Below are 7,489 nucleotides of genomic sequence, written 5' to 3' on the forward strand. Positions count from 1 at the left end.
ACTGAAAGTGAAGTAGACTTGAATGGCCAATGATCAAGGACTGATGAAACCAAAGCAATCAAGGACTAAAGTGGGATGAAATTTGAATGAAGGATCAATGGCCATATGAACAAGCATGAGTGAACCAAACAAGGATGGAAATAACCATATAGAATGATCAGATGAAGTGACTATGAATGGGACAAGTCGGACTTATGATGCCATGAGAGTGGACTTTGGACCAAAATATATCACCAAGCAATAGTTGAACATGTGATTACTTGAAATGGATCCAATCAAACCAATGAATCCTCAACATGAACCATTAACAAAAGGCCTTGAATGGAACTTGAACAAGCAAGTGAATCATGTACAAATGAAAGATGGTGGACTAGATGAAGTTAGGGTCAGGTGTACCCACAAGAAGGATAGCCACCATTAGGGTTTTGCTCCTTTGATCATCATGATGGACTCTCCACAATAACTATAGCATCACAACTCTTAGGGTTTGATTCTCAAGCAAACCCTAGGTCCTTTTTAAGAAAAATTAACCTCAAACATTTGAATCTATGATGAGATTATGCACTAGATGATATGGATGTTTATGAATGCATATGAATCTTAAAGCAAAAGGTTAGATGAAAATGAAAAGGGGATGGCAAAATTTGGGTTATGATACCACTCAAGCAGATTTTGATAGAGTAAAAAAGAATCATGGAGAGATGATAAAAGAACTAGTTGACAATGAACAAGAACACTGGGGCCTCTATTAAGAATTTAGAGTTGTAAATCATTCAGTTGTTGCGATAAATGGCAGCTTAGGCTAGTTCAGTGGTGGATTTATCGATAATATGATGGATAACCCAAAGAACGATAATCGTAGCTCTATTGAGTTAAGAAGTGGAGTGGTGAGTTCTACCTAAAAGGCTATTGGGGAGAGAAATAAAGACACATGCACATCACTGGATGAAATGGCTGGATAAGAAATAGAAAAATCTGAGGTAATAGCATGTGGAAAAGAGCAAGAAGACCAAGAGAGGATGGTATGGTTAGGGATGAAGTTTCAAAGGCAAGAATTTGCTTAAACATAGATATACAACCTGAACATCTTTGTCACACCCCGATTTTGACCCTGAATCCCGATTCAATATATTCATCATAGTTGTTGTACCTCTATATAGCATACCATGCATTCCATACCGCATAGTGCTTAGAATATCAGTCGAAATGATTTTTTCGGATCTACAGGAAAACCGGTTGAATTAATCGACGGATGTGCGTCAAATCAGTGGACGAAATTTTTTAAAATCAAGCTTCCAGACATCAGCTTTATTAATCTACGTTTCACGTAGTTTAATCTGGTATGCTCGATTTATTTTTCAGCTAATTTTTTGGCCACTTTTTGATCAGCTCGAGCCAGTTTTTTGATCAGCTCGAGCCAGTTTAACCGATCAAAATTTATTTCAAAATTAAAAGAAATGTTGTATTTTTCCAATAAGTTTATTTCACACTGATCATTTTGGTGCATTCATTTTAATTTTTCGGACACTTTTGCGCCCGATTTTTTATTCATTTTGAGTGCGTTTATTTTTTTTATCAACATATTCATACAAAATAAATAGATTTAACTATAATGTTATTTTAATTTTATTGTGACTATTTTAAAGTGTTGAATTTTATTTAGTTTTAATTGATTTTATCTTTAAAATAAATATTAAGCGCATTCTAGACTTATTGAAATTTTGTTAAACCCTAAGCATACACTATAAATAACTTCATTGTCCATGACACTAAGGGTCACCACCAAAAAACCAGAAACGGCGGACACTATCGAGGAATGAGAAAAAGTGAAAACAGAGAATTCTATTTGGTTTTTCCTTCATTAGGAAAAATGTGTTCTTCTTAACAAAAAATGAGAACTTTATTTCATCAACATCAAACAAAAGCCTTAACTTTGTTCCTCACTACCCCATTTCAATTATCTCACTTCTTGCTGCTACTTTAAAACACACAATGATCATCAACACCATATGTATCCTTCATTTTCCTATAACAAACTTCTCAATATTACTATCATTTTCTTCTTCACAAATCACTCTTCATTTCTCATTACTACAAGCACTCTCCATAAAAGACTTGTATTTTTTTCTTTTCATTTCTTTCCACCGTAAACCCCATTTTATCATATTTCATTTGATATTTTGTTGATTTATATATTGCTTGTTTTTGAATTTATACATATAATTGCTTGTTTTTCCTTATAAATATACATTTTTCTTTAGTGTAATGTATATATACTTTCAGGTTTGTCTTACCTTTTAAGAATACATATTTTTTGTTTTGTGTTATATGTATACTTATTTGAATTTTAATGAATATATACTTTTACATTTATTTTAAGTTTAATGCATATATGCTTTTTGTTTTCTTTTAATAAATATATACATACATTTGTTTTAAGTTTAATAAAATATATACACTTGTTATTTTGATTTGATATATACATACTAGTTAAAGGTTAATATATATATTGTGATGGTACTGTTTCATATTTCATTCTTTTAGTTCTATTTTGTGATAATATTAATTCATTGTGGATGGCATGCGTGTGTGTGTCGTGTTATCTTTCTATTTTTTTTAATTGTTTTGAGTTGATGTAAAAAATATTTTTGTAACACTATTGATAATAATATATTTGATTACTACTATTATTTTATTGTCTTGCGATCTCGGAGTTAAAATTCAATTTAGCTTCCGAAAATCGCTTGGATACATAGATTTAGTTGCTCGACTTATGGAGCGATTCATACATGAGTCTACTCTAGTTAGCTTAGAATTAAATTCAGTTTTCTTTTGATTTCGGTCGATTTTCGATCCTATGGCTTACTCTTGGGTCTTCTTACAATTAGCTTTTAAGCAATACCAACTTAATTTTCAATAATTTCAAACATTTGTACATTAATCATTTTTAATTTAATTTCAAACCATCTTCTTAAAATAAAATTGGAAGAAAAAGATTACCTGGATGGAATGTCCAGTTGTAATCCCGAATATTAGGCCCAAGTTGTAAGAGCTTGTAAGCCCTATGTATTCGTCTTCTCCCCAAAAAGCTCCAATATTCAAATCATTTTCATAAGTGAATTTGAAGAAAAAGATTATCTGGATGGAATATCCAGTCGTAATCTCGAATATTAGGCCCAAGTTGTAAGAGCTTGTAAGTCCTATGTATTCGTCTTCTCTTCAAAATATTTGTAAATATTCAAATGTCTTTTCTCAATAAAAGTGAAGAAAAAGATTACCCTGGATGGAATATCCAGTCGTAATCCCGAATATTAGGCCCAAGTTGTAAGAGCTTGTAAGCCATATGTATTCGTCTTCTCTTCAAAATACTCCAATATTCAAATCATTTTCATAAAAAATTGGAAGGAAAAGATTACCTGGACGAAATATCCAGTCGTAATCCCGAATGCTAGGCCCAAGTTGTAAGAGCTTGCAAGCCATAAGTATTCGTCTTCCCTCCAAAACACTTGTAAGTATTCAAACCATTTTCATAAGTAAGTTGGAAGAAAAAGATTACCTGGATGAAATATCCAGTCGTAATCCCGAATATTAGGCCCAAGTTGTAAGAGCTTGTAAGCCCTATGTATTCGTCTTCTCTTCAAAATATTTGTAAATACTCAAACGTATTTTTCTCAATAAAGTCTGAAGAAAAAGATTACCCTTGGTGGAATATCCAATCGTAATCCCAAATATTAGGCTCAAGTTGTAAGAGCTTGTAAGCCCTATGTATTCGTCTTCTCTTTAAATATTTGTAAATATTCAAACGTCTTTTCTCAATAAAATTGAAAGAAAAAGATTACCTGGGTGAAAGGTCCAGACGTAGTCCCGAGTATTAGACACAAGTTGTAGGAGCTTGCAAGTCATAAATACTCGTCTTTCAAGCCCAAAAATACATCCAACCAATCAAACTCTTTTCTTCGTCGTCGTGCGATTGATCAGAAAAACCTTTTCAAAATGAAAGACATCTTGTTTTAAGGTGATGTAAAGCAATGCTTTGGCCATAATTGTTGAGTTGAGATAAATGACGTTTTTCCAAATGTTGATTTGTAAATCCATTTGATGTGTGGTATACATCCACTCCTCATCTGTTTTGGGTAAAACAATGTTTTCGTCGATTAATACAATATAGCTTTTGTTAAAATCGACCAACAAACATTTTCTACCCAGAACTACGTAAGCCTTGAGTTCTCTATTGCACCCAGAGATACGTAGGAGCAGGATTTATAAATCTTGTCAGGCCCATTAATAAAAAACTTAGGTTTAGTCTCCTTCGTTGCAAAATCCAAAAACATTCTTCTCTCTTTTGTTCTTCCTTTCCCACCTAATAACTTGAGAAAGCCTAACATTTCAAACTAACACTAACGCACCCAACTAACCTAACGGTTCCCATTGAGTACAACAAACATGAGGGGTGCTAATACATTCCCCTTGCGTAATCGACTCCCGGACCCTGATTTGGTTGCAACGACCATAATCATTGTCGTTCTTTCTTGGGTTTTATCGATATTTCCCCTTTTCTTTTTAGGAATAAATAAAGTTCGGTGGCGACTCTGTTCAGTCCATCATTGCGAGCGTGCGCTTGCGTTTCGCTAGGTCGTGTTCTCATTTTTTCCGAGGTACGACATATGGCGACTCTACTGGGGACTGCGATTTCCCTAAGTGAGTCAAGCCTAGTTAGGTCATTTGTGTGCCTTTGTTTGTTTACTTGTGTCGCTTTATTGCTTTTGTTATCTTTATTATCATATTGATATAATTTGTTGAATTGGTTCCATTATGCTTTGGTACTTGGATACTCTGATTGCAAACCTGGTGGGAAGGACTTTTTACCCGAGTCTCGAGTAAAAACATAAGATAGGATGAGGTTGAGTAGTGCGGGTCCGCGAGATGAATTTCTCGTTGGGTCTGTGCGAGAACCTTACTTAGAGTAGATCCTTAGGAGGATGTTGTCGCCCGACAAGTAAGTTGTTGTAAGCTTCAATATTGTCATTAGGATCCATGACTCTGAGGACCATTTGTAGAACCTTAATACTTTAGCCAATTAGGAAAGATGGTTGCGTAGTGTGGGTCCGCGAGATGAATTTCTCGTTGGATCGATGCCAGAACCTCACTTGGAGTAGATTCTTTGGATGAAGTTGATGCTCAACAAGTAAGTTGCCATAGGCAGCAAACAGTCTAATGGATCCATGACTCTAGGAACCTTTGTAATCCTAGATCGTATCCGGGGAGAACCTATTCTTGGAAAGTAATCAGATTCATCAGTACCTCCGAATTTTTAACTCGTGTATTGAGGAAAAAATAAATATACATGTCTTGCATTGCATTAACTCATATTCCATTTATATGCATCTCATCAGAATGCATGTCATTTTCCAGACAAAATACAAAAAAAAACTCATTCATCCTTTGTCCATGATCAACAAAGTGATTCCCAACACGCATTTAAAATAAAGAACCATGTCTCAGGAGATGATGAACGAGCTAAGGAAAAGTCAAGAAGCATTGAAAGATGAACTCAATCTTTTGAAGAGCAGAATGGGATGGGTCGTGGAAACCCTGCAAGCTTTATTGAGAAAAGAGGGTCATCTCATACCCATTGTAGTAACGGAGGGAGTTACTACTCCATATCCATCGGGTGTTACCCCAAGTTAAGGGCAATTCTATGTGGCAACTCCTCATATACCCACATATGGACCTCCCTTAGGATGTCATCATCAACATCCTCTGGCTATTCCTCCTCAAAATCACTGAAGTCAGGTTCAGAGCAAAAATCAGAATCCGAACAAGGGGAACAAAGATCATAATTACTCGATTCTGGTGCCATATAGCAAGCTCTACCCGCAGCTGATCCAGAATGCTTTGGTGACCCCTCGAGCTCTCACACCCATGTCACCATACCTGCCATGGTACAATCCAAATGCAACATGTGAATTCCATAAAAGGCTAGTGGGACATGACCTGGGTTCTTTCTTAGCGCTGAAAGTCTTAGTACGAGAACTGATTAACAAAAAGAGTTTAGTCTTTGAAGAAGACCATCCAAAGGTCAAGTGCGGATACCATACTAGAACAATGGGGCACTCCATCAAGGAATGCCAGAGTTTTAAGTTCAAGCTGCAAAGACTGATTGACATAAGGTCACCAACACTCAAGGAGGAAGGCTCAGGTACATATATCTTGATTTCTGGGCCAGGTAATGAGAAAGGGAAAGGACCCCTGAAACCCCTCAAGGTTTTGTACCACAAGGAAGAGGTCAGGGATGTGGCTAATGAGATATCATTGTTTCCTGGTAAGAGCATTGAGATATCGCCTTGGATTTCCAATGTCACAACCCATACCAACGAAAGAAAAGGAGAAGTGAGTAGTGGATCCAAGACGATTGCGTTCAACGACGAGATTGAAGGAAAATAATTTGAAGGTCATCGTGTCAATTTCAAAAACCTTGTTGATCCCAACCTTCAAGTGGCTGAAAGTGAGTAGTTAGCAATGCCCAAAGTGCCATACCAGCAAACACTACCTTTTGGTCTTCATTACAAACAATCTTGGTTTTCTCCTCATCCAAATCAACAAGCCCAAGGCCCGAGATATCGAAATCAACGTCAAAATTAGCTTAGGCCTCAAACTAACTTGGAAAAAAGAAATGATCCTCGTCATCCAATCGTCATGACATATAGCCAACTTCTACAGCCTCTGATTCAAAACTCGTTGGTGGTTCCCAAGTCTCTTAAGTCAGTTCCACAACCTTACCCACTCGGGTATGACCCAAATGTGCAATGTGGATATCATGCCGGATCAGAAGGGCATTCAACCGAAGACTGCATTGCTTTCAAAGCCAAAGTACAACAATTGATTGACAATAGGTACATAGCCTTTCAAGAAGGAAGCTTGGTGGTAAATGTTAACCTATCTGCCGGATAAGTGCGAAGATCTCAATGGGTGTCCCCCTAAGTTAATGGATCAAGTTTGAAGAAGTCGATTCCCTAAAGCTGGCAATCATTTGGTTGTTTCAACACTTCTTTTGTAGTTTCCTTGCATGTTGATTGTTAATTGCTTTTAAGCATTGTTGTTTTCTTTAAATTGGTAAGATTAATGAAATGTTTATGCATCTTTTGAATTAATTCATTCGTATTCACTCATTTTTCATTTATATTAAAAACAAAAATACTCCTCTCATTCACTTTTGTTTCTCAAACCGTTGTGTTAACAAAGATTAGAAGGAGGATGACAAAAACGAAACACCTGAAATTGTTGCGATATGCTTTTGAAGAAAATCTTACCGATGATGTAAGGCATTGTTTCAAATCCCCAAACATCGGAGAGATAAGGAGTTAGCCCCTAGTCAACCACTTTGAGCCTTGAAGTTAGTATTTCTTTTGGAACTAAAACCTTTAATCTTAACCAGGGGCAGGGTAGTTTGTTCAGTTAATCTGACTTTGCATTGCAAGAGGAAACATCC

Source organism: Lathyrus oleraceus, chromosome 5 (genome assembly GCF_024323335.1).
Source record: "Lathyrus oleraceus cultivar Zhongwan6 chromosome 5, CAAS_Psat_ZW6_1.0, whole genome shotgun sequence".
Classification (NCBI taxonomy): Eukaryota; Viridiplantae; Streptophyta; class Magnoliopsida; order Fabales; family Fabaceae; genus Lathyrus; species Lathyrus oleraceus.